The sequence below is a fragment of the Schistocerca nitens genome, chromosome 4 (genome assembly GCF_023898315.1).
Source record: "Schistocerca nitens isolate TAMUIC-IGC-003100 chromosome 4, iqSchNite1.1, whole genome shotgun sequence".
Classification (NCBI taxonomy): Eukaryota; Metazoa; Arthropoda; class Insecta; order Orthoptera; family Acrididae; genus Schistocerca; species Schistocerca nitens.
The window spans coordinates 831,400,679-831,416,992 of record NC_064617.1 but is presented as its reverse complement, the minus strand read 5'-3'; the positions used below and the strand labels follow the sequence as shown (position 1 = coordinate 831,416,992).

The 16,314-nt window shown below is 45.3% G+C and overlaps 1 non-coding gene across 1 annotated transcript; it reads left to right on the top strand.

Moving 5' to 3' along the window:
• The first annotated feature begins 6,992 nt into the window (after positions 1-6,992).
• Trnar-gcg (transfer RNA arginine (anticodon GCG)) lies at positions 6,993-7,077 on the top strand. The gene is given in 2 exon segments: positions 6,993-7,029; positions 7,043-7,077. It is a non-coding gene; the product is annotated as a tRNA-Arg (tRNA).
• The last annotated feature ends 9,237 nt before the right edge of the window (positions 7,078-16,314 follow it).

Sequence of the window (16,314 nt, the reverse complement as noted above, 5' to 3'; positions counted from 1 at the left end):
AAGTCTGGATAGACTAGTGGCTACCAGAACACTGCTACGTGAAAAGTCAGAGGCTCCACCGCGCGGGGTAGTCGTGCGGTCTCAGGCGACTTGTCACGGTTCTCGCTGGTCCCTTCGTCGGAGGTTCGAGTTCTCCCTCGGGCATGGGTGTGTTCGTTTGTCCTTAGGATACTTTTGTAAGTAGGCTGTGTAGGTTTTTATGTTGGTCACGTCACGGAGCGCTCTGTATGAAAATCACTGACTGTGGTTCAAATGGCTCTGAGCACTATGGGACTCAACATCTTAGGTCATAAGTCCCCTAGAACTTAGAACTACTTAAACCTAACTAACCTAAGGACATCACACACACCCATGCCCGAGGCAGGATTCGAACCTGCGACCGTAGCAGTCCCGCGGTTCCGGACTGCAGCGCCAGAACCGCTAGACCACCGCGGCCGGCCACTGACTGTGCAGTGTGCAGTCTGTGGCTGGTTGACATTGTTGGAATATTCGCTATTGTAGTGTTGGGCAGTTGGATGTGAACAGCGCGTAGCGTTGTGCAGTTGGAGGTGAGCCACCAGCAGTGGTGGATGTGCGGAGAGAGATGGCAGAATTTTGAGAGCAGACGATCTGGACGTGTGTCCATCAGAAAGCGTAAATTTGTAAGATTGGATATCATGAACTGATATATATACATATATGATGACTCTTGAACATTATTATGGTAACTACATTGTTTGTTCTCTATCAAAATCTTTATTTATTTATTTTTTATTTATTTATTTATTGTTCCGTGGCACCAAATTAAGGAGAAGTCTCCATGGTTATGGAACGAGTCAATACATGGAATTATAACACGATAGTAGAAACAGATAAAATGAAATATAAAAAACATATTCAGGCGATAAGTCTTAAGTTTAAATAAATAAAATCAACAATGTAACATTGGAACCCGCTTAATTTTTTAGCTCTTCCAGGAGCTCCTCGACAGAATAGAAGGAGTGAGCCATGAGGAAACTCTTCAGTTTAGACTTAAAAGAGTTTGGGCTACTGCTAAGATTTCTGAGATCTTGTGGTAGCTTATTGAAAGCGGATGCAGAAGAATACTGCACTCCTTTCTGCACAAGAGTCAAGGAAGTGCATTCCACATGCAGATTTGATTTCTGCCTAGTATTAACTGAGTGAAAGCTGCTAACTCTTGGGAATAGGCTAATATTGCGAACAGCAAACGACATTAAAAAAGATACATACTGTGAGGGCAATGTCAGAATTCCCAGACTATTGAATAGGGGTCGACAAGAGGTTCTCGAACTTACACCACATATAGCTCGAACAGCCCGTTTTTAAGCCAAAAATACCCTTTTTGAATCAGAAGAATTACCCCAAAAAATAATACCATACGACAGAAGTGTATGAAAATATGCGAAGTAGACTACTTTTCATGTTGAATGTCACTTATTTCAGATACTTTTCTAATGGTAAATAAAGCAGCATTTAGTTTCTGAACAAGATCCTGGACGCGGGCTTTCCACAACAGCTTACTATCTATCCGAACGTCTAGGAACTTGAAATGTTCTGTCTCGCTTATTATATGCCCATTCTGTCTGATCAAAATATCGGTTCTTGTTGAATTGTGAGTTAGAAACTGTAAAAACTGAGTCTTACTGTGATTTAGCATCAAATTATTTTCCACAAGCCACGAACTTATTTCATGAACTACATTATTTGATTCTGTTTCAATATTACACACAAGATCCTTCACTACCAAGCTGGTGTCATCAGCAAACAGAAATATTTTTGAATCACCTGTAATACTAGAAGGCATATCATTTATATAAATAAGAAACAGCAGTGGACCCAGCACCGACCCTTGGGGAACGCCCTAGTTAACAGTGCCCCATTGGGACTGAACATCACTACCACTCTCAATATTACGGAGAATTACCTTCTGCTTTCTGTTCTTAAAGTAAGAGGCGAACCAATTATAAGCTACTCCCCTTACTCCATAATGGTCCAATTTCTGCAGTAATATTTTGTGGTCAACACAGTCAAAAGCCTTCGTTAAATCAAAGAAAATACCTAGTGTTCGCAACCTTTTATTTAATCCGTCCAAAACCTCAGAGAGAAAAGAGAAAATAGCATTTTCAGTTGTTAAATCGTTCCTAAAACCAAACTGTACATTTGAGAGCAAATTATGTGAATTTAAATGCTGCAGTAACCTTGTATATACAACCTTTTCGATAACTTTAGCGCCGGCCGAAGTGGCGTGCGGTTAAAGGCGCTGCAGTCTGGAACCGCAAGACCGCTACGGTGGCAGGTTCGAATCCTGCCTCGGGCATGGATGTTTGTGATGTCCTTAGGTTAGTTAGGTTTAACTAGTTCCAAGTTCTAGGGGACTAATGACCTCAGCAGTTGAGTCCCATAGTGCTCAGAGCCATTTGAACCATTTGATAACTTTAGCAAACACCGATGGCATAGAAATAGGTCTAAAATTGTCAACATTATCCCTGTCTCCCTTTTTATAAAGTGGCTTCACTACCGAGTATTTTAATCAGTCAGGAAACCGACCACTCCTAAAGGAAAAGTTACAGATATGGCTAAGTACTGGGCTAACATACATAGAACAATGCTTCAGTATTCTGCTAGATACCCCGTCATATCCATGAGAGTTCTTGGTCTTTAGTGATTTAATTATTAACTCAATCTCCCTCTTGTCAGTATCAGGGAGGAGCATTTCAGGTAACAGTCTCGGAACACTTTTTTTTTTTCTAAGAGCGCTATGTGATTCCCTGTTGGGACTAAGTTTCTATTTAGTTCACCAGCTATATTCAGAAAGTGATTATTAAATATTGTACATATACGCGACTTATCAGTAACACGGACTTTCCCACTACGCACTGATTCTATATCCTCGACCTGACTCTGCAGACCAGCCACTCCCTTTACGACTGACCATATGGTTTTAATTTTATCCTGAGACTTAGCTATTCTATCTGAATACCACATACTTTTTTTCCTTCCTAATAACATTTTTAAGCACCTTACAATACTGTTTGTAATGGGCTGCTGCATTTAGATTTTGCCTGTTTCTAACGTGTTGATATAATTGCCACTTTGTTCTACAAGATATTCTTATCCCTCTAGTCAGCCACCAGGCTGCCTGTTTGTGCTAGTACCCTGTTTTGAACGTTCTAACGGAAAGCAACTTTCAAAGAGCACGAGAAAAGTCTTGAGAAAAGCATTATATTGATCATCTACTGTATCAGCGCTATATACATCTTGCCACTCTTGTTCCTTGATAAGGTTTACAAAGGTCTCTACAGCAACTGGATCAGCTTTCCTAAACAGTTGATAACTATATTTAACATGTGTTGAAGCACAAAAATCTTTTAGAGTTAAAATTTGTGCATCATGATCTGAAAGGCCATTCACCTTTTTGCTAACAGAACGTCCTTCTAGTAATGAGGAATGAACAAAAATGTTGTCTATGGTTGTTCTACTGTTCCCTTGCACTCTCGTTGGAAAGAATACGGTTTGCATAAGATTATATGAATTAAGGAGGTCTACCAGCATCCTCTTCCTTGCACAATCACTTATACAATTAATATTGAAGTCACCACATACAACTAACTTTTTGTATTTCCTACAAAGTGAACCAAGAAGCTCCTCTAGTTTTAGCAAAAATGTTGTGAAATCGGAGTCTGGGGATCTATAAATAACAACAGTTAGAAGTTTAGCTCCATTAAATTTAACCACACCTGCACAACATTCAAACACCTTTTCAGTGCAGTACTTTGAAACATCACTTGACTCAAATGGGATGCCGTTTTTCACATACAAGGCTACTCCCCCACACCGCAAAGAGCTCCAAGAAAAGCTGCCAGACAAACTATATCGTGGTAAAGGAAGCCTCTGAATTATCTCCTTATTTAAGAAGTGTTCAGATATACCAATAATTTCAGAGTCAACATCTATAAGCAGTTCACTAACTTTATCTCTAATACCGTGTATATTTTGATGAAATATACTAATTCCCTCATTACTCGGATACCTAAGCTTTGTCAAAAGTGGTTCCTTTGTTAGAGAGATTTCCCTTAAGCAGGAATACCTATCAGCTGACTTCAATCTAAAAAAGGTGCAGCTCTAACACCCACTACTGCAGGAATTTTCCCATGAGTGATCCCACCACCCCCACCTATGCTGTCACCTATAAGCTTTGCCAACCTCCCCTTCCCATACCTGTTGAGGTGTAGGCCATGTCTAGTGAAACCCGTCCTGCTGATAGACTCCACCGACACCACTGAAATGTGACTCATGCTTTCTGTCATCAGCGCACCCCCAAGTCTCATGTTATTACGCCTGACGGCTCTATTAAGATGAGGCCGATCGTGACGCTGAAACAGTTCCACGAAATACACATTCGTGTTGCCAGGCTGAGTGGCTATCTTTTCCAGGTCACCACCTATGTCATACTCCCCATCCCTATCAATACTATTACCAACCCCACCCACAATCACTAACTGGTCCTCTTTAGTAAAATCCCTACATAACCCCCCTATGTTAACAGTCACCTGAGCCAATCCTGCATTAGGCTTCACAATGCTGGTGACCCGGTACTCACTCCCAAATACTTCCTGCAACTGCTGGCCTACACCTCTACCATGAGAACTACCTAACAGCAGAACCTTCTTCTTTCTCTTAGACTTTGCAACTGTCCTAGCCACCGTAACTGCTGAGGTCTGCTGCATACTTCCTACACCTACAGCTACTAGAGATTCCTCTCCACTAGACTCTGACAGTTGGTCATATCTATTGCAAACACCAATAGTAAAACTATCTGAAAATCTTCTTCTCCTAGCAGATCTCTTGCCAACAGCCAGCTCCCATTCCCCAACCCCTTTCTCCCTCCTCATCCTATCTTGCTCCTCCTGTGCGTTTTTCAACTGCACCTGAAGGGCACAGATATTACGCTCCTGCTCCTCTATCAACTTACTCTTGCTACATAATCTGCAGTTCCAGGAGAGGATCTCACCAGAATGCCCACTGGCTTCCCCACTGCATTTCCCCCAGTGAAAATACTTCGAACAAGCCTCACACCGCAGTCCACTACTCACGAACCTACGGCAAAGCCCACACTTCTCACTCATGGTAAAATGTACACTTACTGAAACAAGAAAACTACTTATCTAAGTTCCGCTACTACAATAAGATGATGTTAAAAACCAGGCTACAATAATCACAGACTTACTCTACAAGGGAACCAACTACTATTATTAACAGAATTAATCAACTACAAATGAGAATATAACAAAAGGCTAATACAGAAGGAGAATCAAACGTCTAATGACACAGTAACGAAGCTGAAAACAGTTCCCAAAAGCTTCTTCTGAAATTATTTCACCAGAAAACACCAAGGACACCGGTTGAAGACTACTAAAGTTCCTAAATAAAACCACTATACACACACAATTAATTAGTACTTAGCTTTCGATGTGCCGCTACAGCTGCAACTGGTCAGCGCGGTATGTAAACACAGGTAAGAGGTTAAGTTGCTCGATACGAAACACTCACAAATATCAGGTCACAACACAAGAAAGGCAGAGGTGAATGAAGAAACCACTAATAAGTCACTTATGTAGTAAATAATATCACAAAAACCGTTAAAATATGTATCTGAAACCTAAATATATATAAAAACTTAGAGAGCGATGTCACACGCAGTCACTCGCTTATGATGTCACACCAAAGAGTAATTGCTAACTATGCCTATCAGTAGTTAGAGCCTTCAGTAGTTAGAATCTTTTATTTACCTGGCAGTATTGGCGCTCGCTGTATTGCAGTAGTTCGAGTAACGAAGATTTTTGTGAGGTAAGTGATTCATGAAAGGTATTGGTTATTGTTAGTCAGGGCCATTCTTTTGTAGGGATTATTGAAAGTCAGATTGCGTTGCGCTAAAAATATTGTGTGTCAGTTTAGAGTTGATCAGAATAAGTAAAGAGCGAAATGTCTGAGTACGTTCAGTTCTGCTCAGCTGTTTGAAAATCAAATAACGTGAGGGGTTTACCAGCACAGTCATTTATAAATTTTCCTAAGGGGATGTTTCAATTTAGGTTAAGTTGTGTGTAAGCTTAGGGACTGATGACCTCAGCAGTTAAGTCCCATAAGATTTCACACACATTTGAACATTTTGAACGTAGCTGAGTGGTCAGCGTGACGGGCCTTGGTTCGATACCCGGCTGTATCGGAGATTTTCTTCGCTCAGGGCCCGGGTGTTGTGCTGTCTTCATCATCATTTCATCCCCATCCGGCGCGCAGGTCGCCCAATGTGGTGTCGAATGTAGTAAGACCTGCACCAAGGCGGTCGGACCTGCCCCGCAAGGACCTCCCGGCCAATGACGCCAAACGCTCATTTCCATTTACCTTAGCAGTCTGGGCCTATAGTCCTTACCACAAATTTCTAAATTTCCAATTTCAAAGGCTCTGGGTTCAATCTCGGTGACACAGTTTTAAGCTGGCAGGAAGTTTCAAATCCGTGCACACTCCGCTACAGAGTGAAAAATCATTTTGGAATATGAACTTTCCTAACTTCCTGGTATATTAATATGATGATAGATACTAAATGCAGAAGTGATCTATCGAAACTCCACGAGACTGTTCGCTCTCGCAGTTCATGCGAAAGTTGTGTTACATATGTAGACAAGCATAAGAAAGGAATATACATGGGACGGCATTCAGCTATCCGAAAGGTTTGAGGGTTATGCCTCTATTCTATGATGAACGAAATGTCACAAGAATGAGTTTTTCACTCTGCAGCTGAGTGTGCGCTGGTATGAAACTTCCTGGAAGATTAAAACTGTGTGCCGGACCGAGACTCGAACTCGGGACCTTTGCCTTTCGCGGGCAAGTGATCACTGCTAGTCCTGTAAGGTTCGCAGGAGAGCTTCTGTACAGTTTGGAAGGTAGGAGACGAGGTACTGGCAGAAGTAAAGCTGTGAGGACGGGGCGTGAGTCGTGCTTGGGTAGCTCAGTTGGTAGAGCACTTGCCCGCGAAAGGCGAAATGGCTGCTACGGTCGCAGGTTCGAATCCTGCCTCGGGCATGGATGTGTGTGATGTCCTTAGGTTAGTTAGGTTTAAGTAGTTCTAGGGGACTTATGACCTCAGCAGTTGAGTCCCATAGTGCTCAGAGCCATTTGAACCATTTTTGAAAGGCGAAATGACACAATTTCGGACACTTTATTGGTCTCATACAAATACACTCCTGGAAATTGAAATAAGAACACCGTGAATTCATTGTCCCAGGAAGGGGAAACTTTATTGACACATTCCTGGGGTCAGATACATCACATGATCACACTGACAGAACCACAGGCACATAGACACAGGCAACAGAGCATGCACAATGGTTCAAATGGCTCTGAGCACTATGGGACTCAACTGCTGAGGTCATTAGTCCCCTAGAACTTAGAACTAGTTAAACCTAACTAACCTAAGGACATCACAAATATCCATGCCCGAGGCAGGATTCGAACCTGCGACCGTAGCGGTCTTGCGGTTCCAGACTGCAGCGCCTTTAACCGCACGGCCACTTCGGCCGGCAGCATGCACAATGTCGGCACTAGTACAGTGTATATACACCTTTCGCAGCAATGCAGGCTGCTATTCTCCCATGGAGACGATCGTAGAGATGCTGGATGTAGTCCTGTGGAACGGCTTGCCATGCCATTTCCACCTGGCGCCTCAGTTGGACCAGCGTTCGTGCTGGACGTGCAGACCGCGTGAGACGACGCTTCATCCAGTCCCAAACATGCTCAATGGGGGACAGATCCGGAGATCTTGCTGGCCAGGGTAGTTGACTTACACCTTCTAGAGCACGTTGGGTGGCACGGGATACATGCGGACGTGCATTGTCCTGTTGGAACAGCAAGTTCCCTTGCCGGTCTAGGAATGGTAGAACGATGGGTTCGATGACGGTTCGGATGTACCGTGCACTATTCAGTGTCCCCTCGACGATCACCAGTGGTGTACGGCCAGTGTAGGAGATCGCTCCCCACACCATGATGCCGGGTGTTGGCCCTGTGTGCCTCCGTCGTATGCAGTCCTGATTGTGGCGCTCACCTGCACGGCGCCAAACACGCATACGACCATCATTGGCACCAAGGCAGAAGCGACTCTCATCGCTGAAGACGACACGTCTCCATTCGTCCCTCCATTCACGCCTGTCGCGACACCACTGGAGGCGGGGTGCACGATGTTGGGGCGTGAGCGGAAGACGGCCTAACGGTGTGCGGGACCGTAGCCCAGCTTCATGGAGACGGTGGCGAATGGTCCTCGCCGATACCCCAGGAGCAACAGTGTCCCTAATTTGCTGGGAAGTGGCGGTGCGGTCCCCTACGGCACTGCGTAGGATCCTACGGTCTTGGCGTGCATCCGTGCGTCGCTGCGGTCCGGTCCCAGGTCGACGGGCACGTGCACCTTCCGCCGACCACTGGCGACAACATCGATGTACTGTGGAGACCTCACGCCCCACGGGTTGAGCAATTCGGCGGTACGTCCACCCGGCCTCCCGCATGCCCACTATACGCCCTCGCTCAAAGTCCGTCAACTGCACATACGGTTCACGTCCACGCTGTCGCGGCATGCTACCAGTGTTAAAGACTGCGATGGAGCTCCGTATGCCACGGCAAACTGGCTGACACTGACGGTGGCGGTGCACAAATGCTGCGCAGCTAGCGCCATTCGACGGCCAACACCGCGGTTCCTGGTGTGTCCGCTGTGCCGTGCGTGTGATCATTGCTTGTACAGCCCTCTCGCAGTGTCCGGAGCAAGTATGGTGGGTCTGACACACCGGTGTCAATTTCTTTTTTCCATTTCCAGGAGTGTATGATTTAATGTGTATAGTTGTATGATCAGCTCAAGGTGGCTTAGTGGCTAACTCAGCTGCTCAGTACGCAGGAGACCCGGTTCGATACCCGGCCTTGGTACAAATTTTCAGTCGCCGCTTCAGTCTACAGACATGAAATATTCTACGATAATTGCCGCCATGAGTGGACAGAGTTTGTAGAGTCACTCTGAGATCACCGTGACGGATGTCCACATGGCGTCAGCTCTCTGCCGAGTGGCGTAACTGGTACTGTTGCAGGTGGTCTCTGGTTGCGCCGCCGCGCCGGCACTTAATTTGTTGTTCGCAAATAACGCTCATTAGGCGGACGGTGACGGAGCCGCAGCCAGGTAGCCGGCTGAGTCACAGACGGCCGTGTGTCGGCAGTTTACCGCTACCACTGCTGTTCGCCGTGGCCGCTACGCAGGCGTAACGGAGCCCTGGCGGGGTGAAGGACGCGCGCTCTTTTCGTCAGACGTCTCGCGCAGCTGAGGGACAACCTTCACTGCGCGGGTGCGCAAGTGGAATAAAAAGGTAAAGCTGTCGTCAACCGGAAGGACTATACAGGGCTTTATTAGCGCGGTCCTATTACAAGTGATATCGCGTTGACTTCCTTCAACCTATGAAGTGACTTACCGATACAAGGGATCTGCACTTTAATATAGTTTCCCAACCACGGAGAAACTCGACATTTTTCACGTTAATAACACTATAGTAGTGTCGTGTGACTAGGGCCTCTCGTCGGGTAGACCTTTCGCCGAGTGCAAGTCTTTCAATTTGATGCCACTTTGGCGACTTGCGCGTCGATGGGGATGAAATGATGATGATTAGGACAACACAACACCCAGTCCCTGAGCGGAGAAAATCTCCGACCCAGCCGGGAATCGAACCCGGGCCCTTAGGATTGACATTCTGTCGCGCTGACCACTCAGCTACAGGGGGCGGACGTTAATAATACTGATAGAAGTGAAGAAGCAAATGAAAAGCACAAGGAGTGACAGCGAACCCGACCCGAGACGTTTGGATCCGTAGCCTTGTACTTTCAGCACTGAGCCACCAAGCCATAGGCAAATAGACTCAAAGGACCGGATATTAAATTTCAAACGGCACGAGTGTGCCTGGGGCAGTGCCTCTGACAATTCTGATAAAAACTTTATATACAGGGTGAAGCGAAATTTGCGCACTTGGGCTTCAAAGCGCGACTCCTCACATGCCAGCGATAAAAAAATGTCTCTCGCAAAATTTCGTCCGGCGAGTGCGTCCAGCAGGAAAAAGACGTTAAAGAGTGGCAATGTGGCAACACTGTAACCACATATACGGTAACTAGCTTTGTCAGGTGACGATAGTTGTGCTGCACAATTGGCGAAAAGGATAGAGTTGTGGGTTCGATCCTGGGTTAGGGCGCAATTTTTTTATTTACTAATTTCGTTCTGACATTTCATACTGGAATATACGTCGTTTCTTACGTAACATTTATCCTAAATTTATAACATGTTGTAATTCTGAAAGTAACAAATACGTGGTTAGACAAATAAGAAATAGTCAAGCGGATTTCAATGGTCGCTTGACGAAGAATTTAATTAATAGAGACAGCGGTTTCACATTAGATAAATCATGGAATCCGGCACTTTCAATATTGAACTTACAAAGACGTCGCTACAGTTCAGCTCCCAGTAATACATCGACCTCCCAGCATGGATCGAATGCGCAGCCACAGACGTAACTCATGCTTATGTTACGTCTTTGCCGCCGATCAACATCACTGGCGCCTTGTTTATCTGTGGTCGCATGCGCAGTGGCGCGGTCCGCGTGTTTAAAAGGATGGAGCGAGCGCTGGAGCGTCAGTCGTACGGCTCTCTCTGAAGATGGCTGAAAGGTATACAGCCGAAATATTAGAATAAGAAGCAGAATTCATGCGGCTGCATTCCCGAAACTTAATGGAGCAGTCTTTGCGCCGCGAAAACCTGAAGATTCACATGAAATGTTCTGTTTCGAATTATACTGTGTGTCCCCAACTGTAATAGACGTGATGTTTCCACAATCCCACCGATATAATAATAATAATAATAATAATAATAATAATAATGCATTGAAATACGTACTAAACAAATGGCTCTGAGCACAATGGGACTTAACTTCTGAGGTCATCAGTCGCCTAGAACTTAGAACTAATTAAACCTAATTAACCTAAGGACATCACACACACCCATGCCCGAGGCAGGATTCGAACCTGCGACCGTAGCGGTCGCGCGATTCCAGACTGTAGCGCCTAGAACTGCTCGGCCACCCCGGCCGGCACGTACTAAACCGCTTGCGGTTACCAGACTCAGTGTTGAAAGGCATGGGACCATGGTGATAACACATACAAATAGTAACCGAGTCTGGACATTATTCACAAAGCACATTGGTAGTCCTACTGGTAACGTAAGGCCCTAACGAAATGTTTGAACCTGAACGAGGCAAGAATAATAGTTGCTACTAATCTCTGGAACCATTAGAGGAGGATACAAAGAAAACAGGTTTCGCATCTAGTGGATGAGGTAATTGTGAAATTCCATGACATGAAAAGGGCTTTTTCCAAAGCTGACCAGTCTTCCATTTCTATGATGCATCTAGTATGTAAGTGCAAGTGTTTTCTAGAGGACCCGCTGCAATCACTGTTGACGATTAAGATGCCAGATCCCGTACCACCTGCACTATATTTACCAAATAAAAAACATAGGCCTCAACCCAGGACCCACTGCATGCTAACCCAAAATGCTATTCACTACATCAACAGTACTGCACAAAGGCTGCGTGCTGACAGAGGTAGCTACCGTACATGTGGTTACAGTGTTGCCGGATTACCACTTTTTAATGTCCTTTTTCTGTCGGATGTACTCGCCAGACGAAATTTTGTGAGACATCTTTTATGTCGCTGGCATGCGAGGAGTTGCGCTGAGAAGCCCGAGTGCGCGAATTTCGCTTCACCCTGTATATAGACTGCGTGACAAATGAGTAAAGCACGCAGAAGGGGAGGAGGAAACGAAATGAAACGTCACGGGCTCATAGAGTATGTGGTGTTGCTTCGGTGATTACAAACAAAGGGAAATTTAAAAAGACTTGGTAGTATGATCTCAATTATCAGTATTACGCTGCAGCCACTCTGTTCTGGATGTATGCACTGATTCGCTTGGAAAATGTGTCAAAGGCGTCGTATCCTTCCCGGAGACTAGCTGACCTACAACTGTCGTAAATGGTCCTTGGTATCTTTCACACTGGCAGTGGAACAGAGTTGTCTTACTTGGCCCCACACAGGTTCTATTGGGGACGTATCTATGGGCGTCGCTGACACCTCAACAAGAAGACAGTTCATAGAAACATCTGTCATGTCCCGATGAGCATTGTGTGAGCCGGTACGGCTCGCCATTTAATTTTGTTTTGTTTTTGAAACCACCCGCCTTCTCACAAGGGAACCTCCCCATCGCACCCACCTCAGATTTAGTTAGAAGTTGGCACAGTGGATAGGCCTTCAAAAACTGAACACAGATCAATCGAGAAAACAGGAAGAAGTTATGTGGAACTATGGAAAAATAAGTAAAATATACAAACTGAGTAGTCGATGGGAAATATAAGCAACATCAAGGAAGCTCTGAGCTCCGGAGCGCCGTGGTCCCGTGGTTAGCGTGAACAGCTGCGGAATGAGAGGTTCTTGGTTAGTCTTCCCTCAAGTGAAAAGTTTAATTTTTTATTTTCAGTTTATGTGACAAACCCTTATGTTTTCATCACTTTTTTGAGCGTGATTATCACATCCAAAAGAAAACCTAAATCGGGCAAGGTAGAAGAATCTTTTTACCCATTCGCCAAGTGTACAAGTTAGGTGGGTCGACAACATATTCCTGTCATGTGACGCACATGCCATCACCAGTGTCGTATAGAATATATCAGACGTGTTTTCCTGTGGAGGAATCGGTTGACCGATGACCTTGCGATCAAATGTTTTCGGTTCCCATTGGAGAGGCACGTCCTTTCGTCTACTAATCGCACGGTTTTGCGGTGCGGTTGCAAAACACAGACACTACACTTATTACAGTGAACAGAGACGTCAATAAACGAACGGACAGATCATAACTTTGCAAAAATAAAGAGAGTAAACCTTTCAGTCGAGGGAAGACTGGAACCAAGGACCTCTCGTTCCTCAGCTGCTCACGCTAACCACGGGACCACGGCGCTCTTGAGTTCGTACTATCCTTGATGTTGCATATCTTACGCATGGACTACTCAGTTTGTATATTTTTCTTATTATTTCATAGTTCCACACAACTTCTTCCTGCCGGCCGGAGTGGCCGAGCGGTTAAAGGCGCTACAGTCTGGAACCGCACGACCGCTACGGTCGCAGGTTCGAATCCTGCCTCGGGCATGGATGTGTGTGATGTCCTTAGGTTAGTTAGGTTTAAGTAGTTCTAAGTTCTAGGGGACTTATGACCACAGCAGTTGAGTCCCATAGTGCTCAGAGCCATTTGAACCATTTTTGAACTTCTTCCTGTTTTCTCGATTGATCTGTGTTCAGTTTTTCAAGGCCTATCCACTGTGCAGCTTATAACTAAATCTGAGGGGCGTGCGATGGGGAGGTTCCCTTGTCAGTACTCGCCGCGATGTCAATATCGAGATCGGATTGGAGGTTCTGGTCGCCGCATATCTTCGGGGAGTTGGCTTCACGCGCGTCGCTGTGAGTTAGCTCTGGGCCGGGCGTGAGGAGCGACGTCGTTGTCGGAGGGCAAGGCCGCTTGGTCGTGGACCCCGCAGAAGCAGTCGGTTGGGGACGGAACGCCGTGGGCTCGAATATCCTAGTGTGGAGGGCCGGTATTGTCCCAATGGCGACCGTCGTGTGGTCATTCAAGGCCTGAAAAGTGATTTCTTGGTTCTGCCCTAGGATTCCGACGAAGAATTACGGCAAGTTTGGTATATGAGGTGAACATAAGAATCCTAAAAAGATGCACGTTGGTGGCGCGTATATCAGACTTGTTAGTGGTGTAAACTTTGCTTCGGTATTGCAGTCTTCAGTAAGAACGCTGCATGGGAGGAGAGCGTTGATATCGGCATTGTCATCTATTTAGCTGCTTTAAAGTAAATGACTGTTTTGGATCGAAGGCGGAACCAAGTGAAGGGCCGAGCCATTGTTGGTCTTACTAAGAAACCTAAGGCGGCACCAGCGAGTTAAGCTCTGTTATCTACAATTATAACGAGTGATTGACACTCCGGTAGCGTCCACGAGTGAACTTTGGAGGTACTGTTAAGAGGTTGTAGTAAGGGAAAGATTAACTGTGGAGCTTTTCAGTCGGACGCTTATGAATCGTGTTAACTGCAGTTCACTTCTTATGGTATTTTACGGATTCACTTGTAGTGGCGAAATCGCTGATAGTTCTTTCATAATTTAGTTTTGGACGTCATTCTGTGGTTTGGTGGGGCCCTCCAAAGAGTTTAAAGTCCCAAATATTTTCTTACTGCCTTGCTGAGGTCCCCTTTCAATAGTCGTTGACTTGTCTCTTCTCTACCCCACCGTACTGCTGTTTGCTGCGGTGCGGTATAGTCGAAGTGTTCAGTAGTACCGCATCTACTCGCTGGCCCGTTTTAAGATTTGCAAGCCGCATCCACATCGACTTATAATCCCAGTATGCAATTTGTGTAAGCTGGTTGCGCCCTGTTAACGTTTTGTACATCGTAGAAAATCTTTGCCGGCCGGCGTGGCCGAGCGGTTCTAGGCGCTTTAGTCTGGAACCGCGCGACCGCTACGTTCGCAGGTTCGAATCCTGCCTCGGTCATGGATGTGTGTGATGTCCTTACGTTAGTTACGTTTAAGTAGTTCTAAGTCTAGGTGACTGATGACCTCAGATGTTAAGTCCCATAGTGCTCAGAACCATTTGAAAAAATTATCGTAAGCATAGTCGCATTTGTAAGTTTCTTTCATTACAATTAGTTTTCACGCAAGGTAATGCTGTTATTGGGGGATCGCTGCCCATGTAGCTGAAGTCTGCTCCAGTTTAGTACATATGGCTTGTCCTGGCCAATATATTTTACTGTTGTGAGAGGACTGCCTACCGATGACTTGTTGGCTGTGACTCAATAAAGAGAAGATGCTGCGTTCTGGATTACATGGATAAATATTACTTTAATTTCCAGCTCCACAAAAAGTATTTGTTCTGTAGTCATAATTACATTCTGCGTGTTTATAATGTTCAACATCAGGTTCTCCCTTTTGATGCGGTTCATCTGAATGAATCACAAGTCTCACAATTACTTAAGTCACTTTATGAATTTTCCGATGTCCTTACCGACAAATTAAGGGCCGTGAATAAAATTAAGCACCAAGTTCAGCTTACTTATCAAATTCCTGCCTATCAAGCTTTTTGTCATTTGTCTCCTAAAACGATGGAACTATCAAAGAGCAACATGTGGCTAATGGGGTGTGTTGTGCACGACCTCATACACAACAGTAAGGAGAGGTGGGCTACAGAGTGACGAAGCTACTGTCGTTGTAGGAAAGCTGGACAGGAGCAGAAATGATTAGTGAACAAGTTAACACAATCAGGAGAATACATATTTGACTTTTAGTTCTCCAACAGATCGAAGACTCAACACAAATAATGCAGCAATAAACACGAATCTCTTTTTTTTTTCAATGTCAACAAGGATGAATCATGTACAGAGGTGTTGTAGTGTAGTGGTTCAAATGGCTCAGAGCACTATGGGACTTAACTTCTGAGGTCCTCAGTCCCCTAGAACTTAGAACTACTTAAACCTAACTAACCTAAGGACATCACACACATCCATGCCCGAGGCAGGATTCGAACCTGCGACCGTAGCGTCGCTCGGTTCCAGACTGTAGCGCCTAGAACAGCACAGCCACTCCGGCCGGCTGTAGCGTAGTGGATTCAAGCACAAGTGGGGTGAGTCACTGTTGCTGGCCATCCTGTATCGTTGTGGCATAGGACGCTCGTAGTACAGCGCCACATGAGTCGTGGCTCAGCGGGCGCGGTCCATTGGGTCCGCCAGACCAGCACGATCACTATTGGCGTCGAATGGAAACTTGAAATTGCATTGTCGCCTGTGATACGCCGGTCGGGTGGTATCGATATGTGATACCACATGCTGATTAGGCTGTCAGTTGCGTTATACATGTCAAGTATATCGTTTTACTGTTTTATTGGATTACATCTAGTGCTTAAATCGTAAAAAACAGAACTGATAGCTGTGTTAAAGGGGCAAAAGCAGTCTGAAGTCAGAAGAAATAAACGTCGAAAAGACAAAAAGTAAATTACTTCAGACGATCATACAATGTAGGCTTTCACGGCCGGTTTTTGTCTTCACTTAAAACTTCCGGGCTGATAGGCTGTGGTCGAAGTATAAAACTCTCCCCTGACGTTTCGTCTCCGACTGCGGGAGACATTCTCGGAGGTACTGCGGCGAACTGAGAAGA